This window comes from Furipterus horrens, unplaced genomic scaffold, assembly GCF_987537825.1.
Source record: "Furipterus horrens unplaced genomic scaffold, mFurHor1.1.pri manual_scaffold_3, whole genome shotgun sequence".
Taxonomy (NCBI): Eukaryota; Metazoa; Chordata; class Mammalia; order Chiroptera; family Furipteridae; genus Furipterus; species Furipterus horrens.
Genome location: NW_028327173.1, coordinates 137,627,467 through 137,647,748, shown reverse-complemented (window position 1 = coordinate 137,647,748; position 20,282 = coordinate 137,627,467).

The window sequence follows — 20,282 nt, the reverse complement described above, 5'->3', positions numbered from 1 at the left end:
AGACTGACCATATCAAGACCTGTCAAGGATAGAACAACTAGAACTCTCTCACACTGTGTTGAAAATGTACAATACATCAAAATCAATTGGTGATTTTGAATATAGTTTGGCAGCTTTTTAAAATTTAAATAAAACATATCATATTTTTAAAACCATTCTATTCCTAGGTATTTTCCACAAGAGAAAAGGAAATATATGCACATACAAAGACTTATACAGCATGTTCATAGAAGGTTGATTTGTAACAGACCCAGACTGGAAACGATGTCAGTATATATAGGATGAAATCCTACTCAGCAATCAAAAAGAAGAAATCATTGAAATGTGCAACAACATGGTTGAATCTCAAGATAATTATGATGAATGAAAACAGGCAGAAAAAAAGAGTTCTTGTATGATTTCATTTAAATAAAATTTTAGAAAATAGAAACAAATTTTATATAAAATCTTAGAAAATACAAACTGACAGAAAGCAGTTTAGTGATTGCTCAGAGACTGGGGGTGGGGATGTTTACAAAGGGTCACAAAGAAGTTCTAGAAATGATGGCTATGTTCACTATGTTGACTGTGGTGATGGCCTTACAGGTATACACATAAGTCAAAACTCATGAAATTATACTTTAAATATCAGCAGTTTATTTATGTCAATTATATATCCCTAAGCCTGTAAGAAAAAAGAAGCCTTAATCAATTAAAACAAGCCTTAATAAGTTTCAAAGGATTTAAATCATTCAGAATATACCTTATGATCACAATAGTATCAAGCAAGAATTCATATCAAGAAGATAATTAAATGCCATATGCCTTGCCAGATATAATAGCCATTTTCAAATGTATTGTTACAGAAGATCATGTAAGCAATACAGAGGATTTGGGTGGGGTAGATCTTTCTGTCTCTGAACAGAGGAAACGTAACATTCTACTCCTGACTTCATTTCCTGTTTAGAGGCAGAAATATCTAACCAGGATCTCAGCACTCAGGCTCTCAGAGAAGAGTTAGTCCCTGGCGAAAATGAGAACAAGAGAGATTTCAACAGGAAGACCTTCCTTCATGCTCTGTCCAGGCCTGCTATGGGCATTCATGGTCTTCTTTAGCTTCAGTACGTGTGGCCCTAAAAAAGGGACTTGGCATCCTCTTAGAGACAAGGGTGGGACTATGAAAGTTGTACCTGGCAGGGGTATTAAAAGGGATAGAAGGGAAGAAATAAAACACTGTGTCATTTCTTTCTTTGTCCTTGGGTCATAAATTAATATATTCCTCATTACCCATCTGAGACATTTCAGACGATCAACCTGTTATCTCCTATTTTTTCCTACAGGATTCATCAAGACACAGAAAGTCACTCAAGCTCAGACTGCAATAACAGCACAGGAAGGACAAGATGTGACAATGGACTGCACGTATGAAACCACATGGAGTTATTATGTTTTGTATTGGTACAAACAGCTTCCCAATGGAGAGATGATTTTCCTTATTTATCAGTATTCTTCTAACCAAAAGAAAATTCCGGCTCGCTACTCTGTGAACTTTCAAGAGGCAAAAAAGTTCATCAGCGTCACCATCTCTTCCTTACAACTGGCAGATTCAGCAAAGTACTTCTGTGCTCTTCAGGAACCCACAGTAATAAGAACGATAGGGGAAGCTTAGCAAAAACCTTTGCACTGAATAAAGACGACCACCTGCTCAGAGGCTGGGAAAAACCCATGAACCACAGGCAGGAAAAAAGCAGGCACTGGGTGTGGTGGCACAGTTGAGAACTTGTAATGTAAATGCTGCATTTATAAAACACGCCCCATAATGAGCTCAGTGTATAAAACAGTATTGTTCCCAAGATTCTCCGCTATTATGTTTGTATTTTGGGTTAAAATTCATCACAAAGTGCTCTTCAAACTGCTCCTAAACAGTTAGATGAATGAACCCATTAGTTGCAGGAAATCAGGAGTAGTTTTCTAATTCTCCTTCTGAATTGTTAGATGTTCATATCTGAAGGGCACTAGAAACCATACATGTTCTCTTCCCTGTCACACTGATTCAAACAGTTTCTACAAATCGTTGTCGTCGGCAGCCGTCCGTCTCGAGAGACGATGGTGTAGTTTCTTAAGAGTCTATCTGCACCTCCGAGAATGGTTGTGCAGTCCGACTCGGGAGTGACACGGTATCTGTCTCCTCCCGTGTTGAATCGACATCTTGCGATGACGCTGGAGTGTCCTCTCCAGTGAAGCTGAAGCTACAGAGCCTGGGCAGGGTGATATGGAGGGTCTGCTGTTGCCCATGCAGCAGACCCCCCCTCTCTTCGCAGCTGAAGGGTCCAAGGGAAAGACGGAGTCAATACAGCTTGGCTTCAGGTGCGCCGCAGGAGTTGCCAGTGTTGACTACAACGTCAAACCGCCTTAGGGACTCCGGCTCCGGATTTTCTGTCGGGGTTTACTCCCTTAGCCTTTCCCCTGAAGAGGTATGCCGCAAGGCAGCGGAGGTTTTTTGGAATCAGAGTTTTCCTTCTCTGATGTGCCCTGACTGGAAGATCGAACCAGCGACACTTAGCTCGCAGGCCGACGCTCAATCCACTGAGCCAAACCAGCCAAATATAATGCATATTATTATTGTATATATTAAAAGTACAAAAATTGAATTAAAACACAATGTACACATACATAAATTTATTTTTATGTTTTTTCATAGCCTAATCTGAGATTTATTTCCACATTCCAATTAAAATTTTCACTCTTCTCATTGGATATTTCTAAGAACCACACTGACTTGTGACCAGTGACTGCAAGAGCTGAAAGATTTGAGAACTTTAAGTGCCATCAAGTTCCCATCAAGTTCAGAAAGAAAGGAAGGTTCTCAGGCCTACCCTAGGCCTGTTTGTTGTGAAGGAGAAAGGGCAGAGTACAGTGCTGCTGCTGAATGAGTCAGATGAACATCAACCCAACCAACACTGACCTCAGCAAGAGGGTCTAGGTGCCCCCAGGTCAATCCTCTGTTATGAGCAATGTGGTCATGGTCAGTCTGGCTTGCAATACATAAATATATGACTCTTACTGGAATCAAATAAATAAGGAGGCTACTAACTTTTTGAAAGTTCTGCATGACCCAAAGGAGCTTTGATAAAACAAACTATGATCACTAGAGATTCAAGAGATTCAAAGTAATTCTTCAGTCGTTAACAAACCAAGGAAGAGAATGGGCTGAGAGAATTATTCCACTGAAAAGGCATAGCCCATAACATGTAGCTGAAAAAGATCATGGAAAAAGCCTCTCCCAGAGGGCTGAGCCAGAGAATGTGAAAAGCAGCAGGAGAGCTCCCTGCAGAAAGCAGTCTCCTCAAAACGGGGTCAGGAATGCCATAAGGAGTGCCTCCTGGGACCCCAGGCTGGCTTCAGATCAACACTGTGTGTCTTCAATCTCAGGTTGCAGGGAAACTTTATAGAACATAATCCTGTAACTGTTTCATCATTGCATATCAACGGTGTGGAGAAAACATTTCATTTGTTTTTGTTTGTTTTCTGCTTATTTGTTTCTTCATAGTGCTTCAAGGAGTCACATCAACACCTGAGGAAGACTATAGGATATCAATCAGAGACCCTGCCTTTGATCAGGAGTCACTGAAAGGGGATTTTAACTTGTCTCCCTGCCTCCTGCAGGGGAAGAAGAGAGGAAATGAATTCTCAGTTATTTGTCTGAAGGCTGACTATGGAGTACACAACAACTGCTTGTTAATATCTGGTTTCCTCCCCTTCCAGCAGCCCAGAAGGATCGCAAGCCTCCTGAAGATTGTCGTGGCCATAGGACTTGCATGGGCTAAAAAAATGTGAGTAGAAATGGCACATGTCACTTCATGATAGAGACATTTAATTCGCTTAACTTTCAATCTCTCCTTTTTCAGACTGTGGTGACTGCTGAATTGTGTATTGATATGAAGGTTCAATTGTTAATCATCATATATAATATAGCTGACTTGCAGGATCATCATAATTCAAAATGAACTACAATGTATGTGCAAGAAACAAACCACTGCTTCTTTTAGCCACTGAGATTTTAACGTTGATTATTATGACATTATCACCTATCATACATAACATGACTGATACATCAAACCTAATACAGAATGAAAAAGAAAAAAACATTTTACAAGGACAGAATAATCTCTTTTTTAAAGTTTATTATTGATTGATTTTAGAGAGAGACAGGAAGGGGGGGAACAGAGAAACATCGATTTTGTTCCAATTAATTATGCACCCAGAGGTTGCTTCTTGTATGTCCCCTGAGCAGAAATGGAATCTGCAACCTTGGCTTATCAGGACAACTCTCTAAGCAAATTGGCCACCCAGTCAGGGAAGGACAGCATAATCTTGATACTAAAACCTGAATAGAGAAAATTTTAAAATACAGGATAGCCTCACTGAATGAACATAAATTCAGAAGTTCTAAATATTAGTAAAAATTGGCAGAAAATATAAAAAAATAATATATTATAACCATGCTGGCTTTTATGTGATGTTTAACATTTTAAATCAATGAAAGTAATAGTCCCTATAAATAAAAAACTCATTTAGTCATCTCAAGAGTCACATAAAATTATATTGTATACTAAATAATCACCCATAATAAACAAATTATTTTTATGTGCTTTATTGATTATGCTGTAACAGTTGTCCCAATTTCTTTTCCCTTTGTTCCCCTCTAACCAGTGACCACTCTCCCTCCAGTTGTCCTCTCCCACTTAGTCCATGCCCATTTTTTCTGCATATAGTTCTTCTCAACATCTTCCTATCTACTCCACTCCCTCCTACTATGCTTCTTAATTCCTGTACCATCTGTCTTCCTTTCCCCTCTTCCCCTTCCCAGCTGACCTCCCCTCAATATGTTCCCCATACCTATAATTCTTTTCCCATCTTGTTGCCTACTTAGTTTGTCTTTGTTTCAATTGCCTAGCTTCTGTTGTTGGTTGCTGTGATACAGTTTTCATTTTAATGTTCATAGTTTTGATCTTCTCTCTCCTAAACAAGTCCCTTTAACATTTCATATAACAGTGGTTTGGATCTGATGAACTCCTTCCGTTTTACTTTGTCCTGGAAGCACTTTCTCTGCCCTTCTATTCTAAATGACAGCTTTGCTGGATAGAGTAATTATGGTTGTAGGTTTTTGCTTTTCATTATTTTGAATATTACTTGCCAGTCCCTTCTTGCCTGCAGAGTTTCTTTTGAGAAATCAGCTGAGAGTCTTATAGGGACCCCTTTGTATGTATTTTTCTTCTCTCTTGCTGCTTTTAAGATTCTCTCTTTATAATTAATTTTTGACATTTGGATTATAATGTGTCTTGGTGTGGTTCTCCCTGGGTCAAGATTTTGTGGAACTCCCTGTGCTTCCTGGACCTATAAGTCTATTTCCTTCCCCAAGTTAGGGAAGTTCTGCTTCATTATTTTTTCCATTGTTTTTCAATTTCTAGTTCTTCGTCGCTTTCTGGCAACCCTATGATTCGGATGTTGGCCTGCTTATAGCTGTCCCATAGGTTTCTGATCCTCTCCTCATTTCCCTCACTTTTTGTTTCCTCTTTCTGCATTGGTTGACTGTTTGTTCCTTCCGTATGTTCCGATTTGTTGATTTGATTCCTAGTTTTTCTTCCCTCGCCATTTATTTTGTATGTGTTTTGTAGGACTAGCCCTCATTCCTTCCCCATCTTGTTTAAGATCTGCTGTTAGGTCTGTAAGATTTCTTATAACCAAAGCTCTGAACTGTGCCTCAGAAAGATTTCCTATCTGCTGATCTGTTAGATCAGATATTTGCTGTCTGGTCAGTTGTGTGATTGGGATTTCTATCATGATCTCTGCCATCTTGACAGTTTTTTGTTTGTTTACTTTTCCTTCCTGGGCGGGACTGTCACACCTCCTACGCTATAGGGGATGGAGCCCCATTCACTCATCACTACCAGAAGAGATTTCTTACCATGCTGTGGCATTTTGTGTGTGGGGGTGGGGGTCCAGGATGGATTCTTGCCATTTACTCTCCCTTGAGAGACTGGGAGCTTCTTCCTCTATCCCCATCCCCTCCGCTCTTCATAGTCCAAGGCAATGGGGGTCTCTCTTCCCTGGTGTTGGAATCACGAGCTGACGGGTCTGGTCTGCAGCCAGGGGTGCTCCCCAGGTGTTTCTCACCTCTTTTAAAATACTGGTTTCTGTGCTTACCACCCTCCCGCTGTCACTGCTGTAGCTGCTGCCACCAGCACAGCTTGACCTCTCTGCCCCTGCTTCATCCCTCTTACCTGTCCGGATGAGCACCACTTGTTTATAACTTCATATGTTGGACTTCAATGTAGCTTTATTTCCTGGAACTTCTTGTTATTTCTGGTTTTGCAGTAGATGTATTCCTTCTTAGCTGTGGAGGGAGACGGAGCGTGCCAGTCTAGGCCTCCATCTTGGCCAGAAATCTTAAGAAATTATTTCTTAACAAAGCAGTAAGAAGACACAAACTTGCTCATTCTGGTAGAGTATATGCTATAAACACCATTTGTCCATAAAACAACAGAAAATACCACTTCACAAATACAGCCATTGATATGGCTTAATCAAAAAGACAAAATATAAAAAGAATTGATAAGAATATAAAGAAATGAAACCCCTTCTAATACCTTTATGAATGTAGCCATAATGCAAAATGGTCTGAAAGTTCTTCAAACAATGAAACATACAGTTACTATATGGCCCAGTAATTTCACTGCTACGTATATACTCAAGAGAAAAGAAGATATCTGTGCACACAAAATCTTGTACATACATATTCATAACCAGAATGGAAACTACCAATATGTGCATCAATTGATAAGTGAAATATGGTATATCCATACCTTGAGATATTATTGGGCAATAAAAAGTAATGCAGTACTCATACATGCTACAACATGGATGAATGATCCCAGAATACACTATGCTAAATGAAAAAGCCAGTTTCAAGAGCCTAAAATATTGTATAATTCCATTTATAAGAAACATTTCTAAACCTGAAAAGTGATGGCATTAAAAATGGAGGCTTTTAGGGTTTGTGCTTTTACACAAGAGGGTCCAGAGGAATCCTTTTCCCCTTCAACCACATCAGTACACAGCAAGAAGGAACCATCTACGAAACAGAAAGCGAGCCTTCGCTGGATACCAAATCTCCTGATATTTGATCTTAGACTTCCCAGTCTCCAGAACTATGAGAAGTGAATTTCTGTTCTTTATAAGCCACCCAATCTCTGGTAATTTATTAAAGCAGCACAAATGGACTAAGGCAGAGACAAAGCAGATCAGTGGTTGCCTAGAAGGAGTTTCATGGAGGAAAATGCTGAGTGACTGTTAATTGGAACAGGTTCCTTTTTGGGATCATGAAATGTTCTAAAATTGATTGTGGTGATGATTACACAGCTCTGTGACTATACTAAAAACCATTGAATTGTGTGCTTTAAATGGGTGAACTGATATAATATGTGGATTATATACCAATGAGGCTATTAGACAAAAACAAATGAACAAATCCAAAAAATTCCACAATGTTCATATTTTGAGGAGACTCAGTCTGGATTATTCACACCATCTAAATTCTGCATTAATGGACACTAGATAAAAACTTGTAATGTTGTCCTGAATTTTGCATTATATACCTAGACAACATAATGACTCTTATCTTTCACATTTCTTTTAGCAATCCTAATACTTCTTTTATGCATATCTTTATACCAAACTTGAATTACTGGTTTACTTTAAGCCGGCACAACTACGTGATACCATGCCACAGGCTGCTATATTCTCCTGACCAGGCTTTCCCTGTACTAGATTTGTCAATTTTTCTTCTTTTTTCTCCCCTAGGGATGAGTAGTGAGAGTGGTGTATTATCTATTTGAATTTTCCCCACACAACTAATCTTGCATTTATCTTCACTGCCGGATACTTTAGTTCTCTTTGTTGTCCAGAAAGTTAGCAGCTTTTATTTAGAATAAATTTTAAGAGTCATTCCACATGACTTCTCCCAATAAATATTAATTAATACATTCACCCAACAACGGATTATTAAGTGCTTAGTCTCTGCCAAATGCTATGCTAAACAATAAATAATGTTCCCTCAGAACAGCCATCAAACATGGAAAAACAAGATACTAAGGAGAGTAAAGGATTTGATTGAGGGACGGATTATAGACTTTCTGTAAGGAAAAGGTCACAGAAATAATTCTAAATCTCCAAGTGACTGAAAATAATTCAGTCCCTAGAGCAGCAATTTTCAACCTCTTTTATCTCACAGCACACATTAACTAATTACGAAAATTCGGCAACACACCAAAAAAAATTTTTTTGTAGATCCAACAAAAGAAATAGATATAATTTTGATTCATTTACACCATATGACTATTGTTGTGTTGGCTGTTTTCTTTTTTTTATTTGACAATATAAAAGAAAAGAGGTCAGTGCCCCTGACTAAATAGTCAGGAATTGCATGTTTTAAAAATTCTTGTAGCACACTGGTTGAAAATCACTGCTTTAGAGTCTTGTGGTAGGAAGCTCTTCACTGAGCCTTGCCACTAGAGGGAGGTAGCATCTATGAGATACCTTTCTTTCCTTAGACAGGAAACACAAACCTTGAAAGATTGTTGACTGACTTGATTCCCAGTTCTAAGTAAAGGAGTTCATATGCACAGTCACAAGAGGGGGCTGTTGCAGCGGGAAAGTGAAGCTCCTTCCAGGGTGAGTTGAGGTTATCACTGAGCTGTGAAAGAATTTACTGTCATCCGCTGTGTTTCCTTGTACTTTATAATCTCATATTGAGCTTGTGCTCAGCCTCAAGGACATGAATGAGCCTTTCCCCAAATGCAGAGCAAAGAGCCCACCCCTCATGTGAAGAGAAAAGAGAGGTGATTAACAGTTTAATTTTAAATGGGAAAATATTTGTTCCTGTAGTGAAATAAGGAGCATAATTATTGTAGCAAAGATGGATGAATTACCTTAATTTTATTCTATCCCATTTTGTAAATAATAACCACTTTTGAAAATAACCAGAAGAATTCCTTTATGTTTATTTCCACCTCTCTTGTCAAAGTCTTTATTTCATTTCCCTAAATCTTCTGTTCCTGTCTCTTCCTCCTTGCTTTTCTCCTTAGTGTCCTCAGTGCATGTCATCCCCTAGGCAAGAATGTGGAGATCAGTGGAACAGAAATATTTACCATTCCAGTCACTGGTTACTGCATCAAGGCCAAGGGCAGCCAACAATGTCCATCAGAAGGATGCTAAAGACAGCATTCTAGGAGCCAAAATGGGAGAACTGAGTACAGACAACCTGGCTCTTAGACTGGATTCTAACTGTATCTTATGCAGTCAGACTGAGTCCAGAGTATTACACAACCATGAAATTATTTTGGTCATATATGTTGTAAATATTTTTTTCCATAGTGTCATTGGATTTTTAATGAGCTCTTGGTAATTTTTTAAAAGATTTTATTTATTTAATTTCAGAGGGAAGATCAAACAGGGAGAAAGAGAGGGAGGGAAACATTGCTGTGACAGATACATCGATTGGCTGCCTCTCGCACGCCCTCAACAGGGGTATGTCCCATAACCCAGGCACATACCCTGACTGGGAATTGAAGTGGTGACCCTTTGTTGCCAGGTCAGTCCTCGATCCACTGAGCCACACCAGGCAGGGCCAGCTAATGATAACTTTTTTTTACTAGAAAAAGTCTCTAACTTTGGAAGTTAGATTATGTATTACTGCTCCTGAGACTAGCTTGCTCTGGCTGGGAATATGGATAGAAATTCTCTTTTCTCTTCAAGCCCAATATTCAACATAAGTAAGTTGGATTAAAGGATATTTCATATCAGCTCAATAGTGGGTTTTGCCATGTACCACAAATGAGGGAAGATTCATCTCCGTGTGAATGTTGCTTCTTATTCAGACTCATTCAGACAGACTATTTGAAAATGATCTCCGTGGAAACGATCTGAATTAGGGGTAGACATTGGAAAAACATTCTTACCCTCTTTCTAAATTTATGTTTAATTCTGTGGGTGGGAGTAAACCCCTCCAAGAGGCTGCTTTGTCTTTCACTGATGCTTGTCTGGGGAACACCCAACTGAAAACGCCCTGGCTGAGGCTGTGCTAGTGGCTGCTGTGCTGTCATTGGAACCTCCCCTACCTAGGATCAGATGCAGATTCTGAGCTCTGAGGCCTGGACCCTGGGTGCACTTGAACTATGAGACCAGTGATAGGAATAACTCTTTTCCTAACTTTGGGTAAGTAATCTGAGTCTGCGAAAAGATGGCTTTCGGGGCTAAAGACAAATGTCAATTACCTGCAGGTTCTACTTCTGCCACTGTACTTTACCATACTGTTGGGGGGTTGGGGAGAATGCATCCATGTGTTTCCATGTGTCTATATGTTTCTCCAGAGAATCTGGGCATCACTGTAAGAAGTTTTTCACACTCATTACTCACAAATGATCCCCTGAGTTGCACAGCTCTGAGGCTCTAAGGAGTTTGGGGTTCATTGAGCCCAAGGATCATGGAATACAGCAATTGACTTTGGCCTGTGGATAGCTCAATAATAAATACCAGTAATATTTCTCTTGTCCTGTGCAACACATATGAAAATGCTCATGGAGGTGATATTTCCAGATAGGGGAATTCAGGAGTGCTTGTGAACCCAAGTTGGACATTCCAGAGCTCATCTATTGTTTCTCAACCCCTCAGGTGTTACGGGTGATGCTAAGTCCACACAGCCAGATGCAATGGAGAGTACTGAAGGGGAAGCTGTGCGCCTGCCGTGTAACCACTCCACAATCAGTGGAAATGAGTACATATATTGGTATCGACAGATTCCTCGCCATGGTCCAGAGTATGTGATTCATGGTTTAAAAAGCAATGTGAACAAAGGAACAGCCTTTCTGAACATCGCAGCAGACAGAAAGTCCAGTACCCTGATCCTGTCCCAGGTTTCCCTGAGAGACTCCACTGTGTACTACTGCATCGTGAGAGACCCACAGTGGGATACATGGGGCTGCACCTGTGCAATATCTCCCTGGTGGGAAGGGAAGCAGCAGCAGCATTTAAAGGGGCCACTGTCCAAGAAGCAGCGGCAGAAGATGAAAAGTAAATGGGAAAATGCAGAAAAGAAATAAAGAGAACGCAGTGAGGAAATAAAGGAGGAAAGACTGAAAGGAGCCAAGAAGATGAGGAAGAAGTGCTTATGCTATTGATAGGACAAAATAAAGCTTGTAAGAAAATTGAAAATCACAATTGTAAACCTGAAAAGAAGAGACACAGAAGTGCACACAGCAGGCCAAAGTCCTTGTTTTCTTAGACCCTGTATTCTTAGGAGCACTGTCAAAAGGAAGTTGCTAAGATAGTGGAAATAAATGTTCTGTAACTGTACTGTCTCATAGCCATTAGTCATATGTGGCTGTTGAGCACTTAAAATGTGGCTAGTATAAGGGAGAAACTATATTTTTAATTTTATTAAATGTTAAGTAATTTAAATTTAAGTAGCCATTTGTGGTTAGTGGCCACCATAGAGAGCAGCATAGTTCTTGAGGATAATACATGTGTCCAGCTCAGGCAATTAACAGGTTGTTATATGATAATACAGGGTGACAAGTGCTGTGGTAAGTGAGACTGGACTTCTGTGGAGCCCTAGGAAGCCATTTTTACCCAAGCATCTTATTTTTTGAAGACTTCTTAGAGAAATTCATATCTGATAGATAAGGCTTTTATTTTCAAATTACATTGATTTTTTAAAAAAAAAAATCCCTGATATGTAGGAAAGCAACCAAATGGGACAGTATGTGAGCTTGAAATTAGATAATTTACAACTTGGGTAATCTGTATTACAACAGAGAAATTGGTTCTTTTTATCTTTCATTTTGAGATCATGGTTGGACTAACAATAAATGAGTCCACCTCACATTTTTCAAAATGTTTGTGATCTCATATGCTCCATTAACACACACATGAACACACACTACTTGATTCCGATGGAACTGGAAATGATACATGAAATTCTTTTTCCCTTCTAATGCCCTAGTTTTAAATTACAGAATTTATTCATAAAAGGCAAATTATCCTCCCCCTAAACAATATCAGCATTAGTAAACACTTACTTTCTAAACCTAAACAAACACATATATCAATTTGATTATAAAGCAGGTATAAGGAATTGATCATAAATTTTCAATTTTTGAGTCTAGTCACAGGGGAGAAGCATCTTCAAACATAGACACCAGTGTGAAGTTAGGTCAGTAAAATAGGGCTAATTCTGATTGACTGTCTCAAATTGCTGTCATTTCTTTCCCTTTTCTTTCCTAAGGCATCAGTGGACCACATTTCTTTGGGCCTGGAAGCAGCATATACTAGAGAAACCCACTTAGGAGTAGTCAGATTTAGCACCTCTTTCTGAAGAGGAAGAAAAGGGGGAGGCTACTCGTAGTACCAGTGTTGATTTTATGAATGCATGTATCATGTGAGTTTGAGATTTCTCTGTTTGTATTCAGAGAATTTGACTTTGTACAATATCACCTACAGGCATTTTCAGAAATGAGATGTTCTGACTGAGAGCAAAGAATTTGTGAGAAAAAAAAAATCTAAAAAGTAGGAAGATGGGAAGATCAGGTTGGGCAGGGGAGAGAGAACTGAAAAAATGAGAAAATAGACAAGAATGAGAGAGACCATGGTAGCTGAGATAATAGAGATTTGATCAGACTCACTCTGAGGCCCTCCATTATTTTTCTGAACAGAAGTGAATGGACAACAGGTAAATCCAATCCCTCAATTCTGTTTTCTACAGGAAGGAGAGAACTTCACCACATACTGCAATTCCTGAAAACCTTTTAACAGCTGACAGTGGTATAACAAAGCCCTGGGGGGAGTCCTATTCTCTTGATAATATTATTCAAGTGGGAATAGTGAAGACTCCAAAAAGACTGACACCTCTGTGTGGGGAGACTAGAAAGGACAGCTCCCTGCACATCACAGACACCCACACCGCAGATGTAGGACCTTATTTGTGCGCGGAGGCACAGTGCTCTCAGAGAACCTGCTGCCTGTCCTCAAACCTTGCTGTGAGGCTACAGGAACAGCTCCCCACCTCTCTTTGGAGCAGAAATCAGAGGAAGCTGAAGTTGCAATATCTATGAAGAAATAAAATGTTAATTTAAAAAATCTCCAGGTTCAGATGGTTTTATTGGAGAATTCTACAAAATATTTGAAGAGTTCACATGAATTCTACACAACCGCTTTCAGAAAATAGAAAGAAGAAAATAATCTCTAACTCCTTTTACGAAGCTAGTACTACCCTGATACCAAAATCAGACCAAGAATACCCCCTTCACAGCTGGTAACTCTCCAAATGATCCCTGTACCTATGATTCTGTCCCATTCTGATTTCCTTAGTTGGATATTGTTTTTATTTTTTATAATCAGTTGTTGATAGTTGTGAGTTTGTTGTCATTTTAGTGTTCATAGTTTTGACCTTTTTCTTAAGTAAGTCCCTTTTTACATTTCATATAATAAGGGGTTGGTGATGCGGAACTCTTTTAGCTTTACCTTGTCTGGGAAGCACTTTATCTGCCCTTCCATACTAAATGATAGCTTTGCTGGATCGAGGAATCTTGGTTGTAGGTCCTTGCTTTTCATTACATTAAAAACCGGTTGCCAGTCCCTTCTTGCCTGCAAAGTTCCTTTTAAGAAATCAGCTGATAGCCTTATAGGCATCGCTTTGTAGGTAACTCTCTGCTTTTTTCTTGCTGCATGTAAGATTCTCTCTTGATCTTGAACCTCTGGTATTTTAATTATGATGTGTCTTGGTGTGGTCCTCTTTGGGTCTAGCTTGTTTGGGACTTCCTGTGCTTGTTGGACTTGTTTGTCTATTTGCTTTGCTGATTTTGAGAAGTTTTTTCTCATTATTTTTTCACATAAGCTTTCTATTTCTTGCTCTTCCTCTTCTCCTTCCGGGCACCCCTATGATTCAGATGTTGGCACACTTAAATTTGTCCCAGAGGTTCCTAAGCCTCTCCTCATTTTTTTCAATTCTTGTTTCCTTTTCTGTACTGATTGACTGGTTTTTTCTTCTTTCTGTTCCAAACCATTGATTTGAACCCCGGTTTCCTTCCCTTCACCATTGGTTTTGTGTGCATTTTTCTTTTGTTCCATTTAGCATAACCTTCACTTCTTCCCTTATGCATTTGCCACACTCAAGCATATCTGTCAAGCTTGTGAGCATCTTTGTCATCAGTGTTTTGAACTCTGTGTCTGTTAGGTTGCTATCTCTTCATCTGTTAGGTTGGCTATGTCCTCGTCGCTTAGTTCTCCCACTGGAACCTTGATCCATTCCCTCTCTTGGGCCATACTTCTCTATCTCCTCATCTTGACAGGTTCCTGTGTTTGTCTGTCTCTGTGTCTTAGGTAGAGCGTCACAACTCTTACATTGTAAGGGGCGAAGCCTTAGGCACTCATAAGTACTGGGCGACCTGTTTCACCACATTGTAGTGCTGTGTAGAGGGAGGGGTCTGAGAGGGAACAATGCAGCTTACTCAGCACTTACCCCTTTTCTAGGCACTTCCCCCACTTCCGTATGAGACTCGTGCCTCTCTGGCTTTAGCCCTGGCCATCCTTCCGTGAGTGGCTGGGTCTGCAGATGTTCTAGGATCATGGGGATCCTTTAAACAAGTAAACTCTGCTGAGAGATAGACAGTTTCTTCCTGTGCCCCTACCCTCGCTGGTTTGCACAGTCAGAAGCAATAAGGCTTTATTTTTTCTGGCACTGGGACTGTGAGCTGTGTGGTCTGGCCTGAGGATGGGAAGACTCCCCTGGTGTCCCTCTAACTTTATAAAAATGTGTCACTGCCCTTTCCACAGTCCTGCAGCTGCTGCCAGTGCCACCGCCACACTGCATCCTCTCCGCCCTGGTTCTGCACCTCTTACGTGTCTGAATATTTCTTCTTTATACCTTTGTTTGTTGGACTTCCATGCAGCTTGATCTTCTGGAACTTCTGGTTGTCTCTAGTTTTGAGGTAGTTCTCTTCCCTCTTATTTTTGGAGGGAGAAGCAGCATGTTTGTCTAGGCCTCCATCTTAGGAAACAAAATTTCTTAGCAAAAAAATTAGCAAGTAGAATTCATTAATATATATTTTTAAATACAATTTTAGAATTTTTAAAGTATATTTTATTAATTATATTGTTACAATAGTTCCAATTTTTTTACTTTGCTCCCCGACACCCAGCACCGCCCCTACCCCAACAATCCTCCCCCAAGTCCATTCCCATGGGTCATACATACAAGCTCTCCTGCCTCACCCTTTCATATATTCTTCTTCTTCTTTTTAAAAAAATAATTCATTAATTAACTAATTAATTATTTTAACAATAAAAAATAACAATCCCTCCCTCTCAGACTTAAGACCCTTTATAATCTTATAAAGGACAATGGGCAAAGGTCTCAAGCTCCTCTAACTGCTTCAAGCTGGACATGGTCATCGTCCTACCTACCCTTGGGTCCAGAAATCCCTAATAAGAGTGGGGGTGTGGTGGGGAGGGTGGCCTTCCCACATGGGGAAGGATCGTGCAGACTCCAGGTCGGTTGTCTGTCCCCTGACAATGGCATGCTTGACTTAACAGGCTGACATCCTTGTTGTATTCTGGAGGCAACAGATTTGGCAACAGGGTTAAAAGACATCATTTAATCCATAAGCACTAGATGACGAAAGACAGGTATTAATTTTTCAATGTCCCACATTAGGGAAAAGAAGAGCTTTTTTGGAGGAATGTCTGCCAGGTACATCTCACCTGTCCAAAACCCTTTTGCCCATTATACTTAGTTTGGGTTGAGGGAAATATTTTAGGTTTCCTCCCTCTCAGACCTCTGGACTCTTTCTGTCCAAGCCATTAGGATAGAAAAGAGAAAACAGTTTAAAGTGAAGCCCACAGAGCACCCCATTCTTCACCAACCCAGCCACTTAGTTCAGCCAAACCGTTTGAGTCTCAGGAGGCAGCGATGCAGACAGGATTAAATGAGGCCTATATGTACAGACAGTCACTCAGGTAATGAGATCATATGCTTATACCCTTTGAAAACAGAAAACACATGTTAATTTATGTAACATAACCCACATACAAGTCTCTAAATCTGTAGGACTGTCTTATCAAAAAGACATCCAGTTGCAAGGCATTTGACATTCTTCTTGCCTGTAAATTAAACATCTTTGATGATACCACAGACATAGTTTAACTTTCAAATGAAAACAAATTTTAAATGAAAAGAAACTTTAAAGACGGTTAGCTGCACTACTTTATACTCTACCACTGAGCATTGTAATTTTCCTTGAATCACAATTTTTCTCCTTAAAATTACCCTCCTTGTCATTAAAGGGACTGCATTAAGTTCATTTTTAATTTATCCCATTCATTTGCATAAACACAACAAGAGCAACAAATGATCACCTACGATCTTTAGATCTGCTTTGCTGGAACTTATGCAAGGAACATTTAGGGTAACCTTCAGTCTGCCTTCAGGGAACAGAAGCTGAGCTACAGACCTGGCATTCAGCCTTGCCTGTAAACACCTGTTTTTTCCAAGTCCTTTTGGTTTTCCATTGTGCCTTAACGTCCCTTCTAGCCATCTTTCAGGAAAACAACCTTCATTCCTTCCCTGGAAAGATTGCCATGGACCGCGCATCCAACCAAGGTACCAGGCCTTTTATCTCATGGGCTTTTATTACCTTTGAAAGTCAATCCCAGTTTCTCAGGGTTTTTTGGTAACAGCGAGAGCCCAAGCATGTCTCCTTTAGGCATGACATTCCAGTCAAAGTCTTAGTCAAAAAAAAATCTCTATTAACAACTGGTATTACTAGATTTATGCAAAGAAACTTATGTCATTACTTACTTCATTAGAATGCCAAATTCTGGAGGGATCAGATAGGGAGAAAAATATACAGTGTGAAGGAAAATTCTTGTCCTTCTAATATTTACTGAACTTGCATTTTCATTCTTTATATTTTCATTTTTTCCCCCACTAAAAATATTTTTTTGTTCTTTTTCCATTAAAATTGTCCCACGTTTTGCCCCCTCTTGCTTCCCTGCATCCTACCCCCTCTTCTCCGACATTCAGTCCCCACCCAGTTGTCCATGTCCATAGATCATTTATACATGTTCTTTGACTAGACCCTTCCCCTTCTAACCCCCTTCTCTCCCTCCCATCTCCCCTTTTGTTACTATTAGTTTATTCCTTGTTTACATACCTATGGTTCAATTTTGCTTATTGTTTGTGTTGTTCATTAGTTTCCTATAACAGGTCATAGCATAAGGTATTTTTCTTTCATTGCCTGGCTTATTTCGCTAAGCATAATTCTCTCTAGTTCCATCCATGTTGTTGCAAAAATGATAGAAGTTCCTTCTTTCTTTCAGTACTTATTCATTGTCATTTTCCCCCTTTGTACTCATGTTCCTCTCTGTCTCTCTCTGTTTCTTCATCTTCTTAAAGCAGAACCTTTAGCATCCCTTGCAATGCTGGTTTGGTGGAGATGTATTCTTTTAGCCTTCTTTTGTCTTGGAAACTCCTTATTTTACCTTCCATTTTGAATGAGAGTCTTGCTGGGTAGAGTATTCTTGGTTGTAGGCCTTTGTTTTTCATTGCTTGGAATATTTTTTGCCATTCCCTTATGACTTGTAGTGTTTCTGCAGAGAAATCTGATGATAGCCTAATTCGCGCTCCCTTGTATGTTATTAGTTGTTTCTCTCTTGCTGCTTTTAGGATTCTCTCTTTGTGTTTGAATGTTTCCATTTTAATTATGATGTGTCTTGAAGTGGGCCTGTTGGGGTTCATATTCATTGGGACCCTCTGTGCTTCCTGGACTTGCGTGACTCTTTCTCTTCTCATATTAGGGAAGTTTTCTGTCATTAGTTTTTCAAAGACGTTTTCTATCCCTTGCTCTTCTTCTTCTCCTTCTAGAATTTCTATGATACAGATATTATTACATTTCATGTTGTCCTGCAGCTGTCTTAGAGCCTCTTCAGTCTTGTTCAGTCTTTTTTCATTTTGTTGCCCTATCTGGCAGCTTTTGTCTACATTGTCTTCCAGCTCGGTGACCCGATCTTCTGCTTCCTCTAGTCTGCTTTTAATGCCTTCTACTGTGTTCTTCAATTCAGAGATCATATTCTTCATTTTCTCCTGGCTCTTATTGATAGCTTCTATGTCCTTTTTCATGCTGGTGTAATTCTCAGTAAGTTCCTTGTAGTTTTTCTAGAGTTCCTTGTAGTTTCCACTGAACGCATTGAGCTTCTCCATAATCCATGTTTTGAATTCCATATCTGATAGTTGGCTCCCCTCTATTTCATTTAGCTCTCTTTCTGGGGATTCTACCTTTCCTTTCGATGGGGTGTTGTTTCTCTGTCTCCCCATTTTTGTGACTCCTACTGTTTGTCCATGCTTCTTAGAATGCTCTACACTTCCTGGATCTGCCCCTGGTGGTGTCAGATCCTGTACCAGTCTGGGCCTAGGCAGCTTGTTGGAGACTTCCAGGGATCTACTGCCTTTGTCTGACTTCTTTAGTTGTTAATCTACTCAATCTGTAATTAGCCATCAGGCTTAAGGGCCGTGGGTGTGGCAGCTTAATTCTTGTAGGCAGGGCTTTTGCTTTCCCCCAGGCTGACGCCACTTGGGGTGGGGTGGCGGGGAAGGGTCTTTCTGCAGCACTGGGGATGAGTCATCACTGGGACCCGGTTGGCTGCTTCCCCAGTTCTCCCCTCAAAGCCACCACACCAAACTCTCCCCAAGCATCTCCAATCCTCTCTGCCTTTCCTCTGCTTGAGCCCAGGGTAAGCGGGGCCCAAAATATTTTCGTATGTGATCCACTTAAGAGCTCTTTTTCTCCAGCTGTTTCTCTCTGGCTAGCAAGAAACAATGTGGCTTTTCGCTTTTCACAGCTGGATACTATTTTACTTTCCACTCTGTTGTTGTAGGCTGGGAAGCTCAGTTGGGGGTTTAGACACTGCCCTTCTCAGGGAAAACCCCCGGCTGCTGAGCTCTTTCTCAGTCCCTTCAGCTGCCACCCGTGTGAGCCCAGCCAGCCCTTCCTCATCTCCGCACTCCCTACTGATCACGTTGTGATGTAGCGGCCTTTTCTGTCTCTTCGTGGTTATAAGACTTCTCTCCAGCTAGTGTTCGATTGGTTATTCCAGATGATTTTTCCAAAATTGAGTTGTAAATCCAGACTAGTTCTGGGAGGAGGTTCGTGTAGCTTCCACTTACTCTTCTGCCATCTTGTTTCTTCCCTAGAATTTTTTTGATGGAGACAAGCCTGCTTCAATATTTGGAAGTCTATTGATGGAACACACCATATTAACAGGCTAAAAAAAAAATCACATGATCACATTAACATATGCAGAACAAAGAAATGCATCTATCCAGGTAAAAAAAAAAAAAAACCCTCTGAGAAACACAGAAATAGTGGGGACCTTCCCCAAAAGCTAATAGTATGCTCACTGGTAAAAGACTATATAGTTTTCCCCTAAGAACAAGAACAGGGCAAAGATATCCCTTTTCATCACTTTCATTTAACATAGTGCTAGATGTTCTAGGTTAGATAAAACAAGTAAAAGTAAAGGCAATCATATAGGTCAGAAAAGAAGTAACCCTTCCATTACTTCCAGATAACGTCATTGTCTGTATAGAAAATCATAAAGAATATACAAGAAAAAAAGAAAAAAAAACCTCCAAACATTATCAAGCGAGTTCAACAGGGTCACAAGATGTGAGATAAACATACAAAAATCAAATGTATTCCTATATACTAGCAATGAATGTGTAGACACCTAAATTAAAAATACAATACCATTTACACCCACTGTTGGTGTGGCTCAATGGATTGAGCACTGGCTTGCAAAACGAAAAGTCACCAGTTAGAGTCCAGGTGAGGGCACAAGCCTGGGTTCCGGGCCAGGCCTGCAGTTCACAGTGTGTGAGAGACAACCGATCCATGGCTCTCTCTTTCTTTCTCCTTCTCTCTGAAAATAAATAAATAAAATCTTCTAAAAAATATTTTTTGAATGCAATACCTTTACAATGACTCCAAAACGACCCCAAATCTGTGTTTTTAAATTGGAAGGCTCAAAATAGTTAATATGTCAATTCATCCCAATTTGATATACACATTTTACATAGTTTCTGTTAAAACCCATGCATGATTTTTTAATAAATATAAGCAAGATTATTCTAAAATTAGTATAAAAAGTCAGAGATACTAGATTAACTAAAACAATCTTTTTTGTTTTGTTGA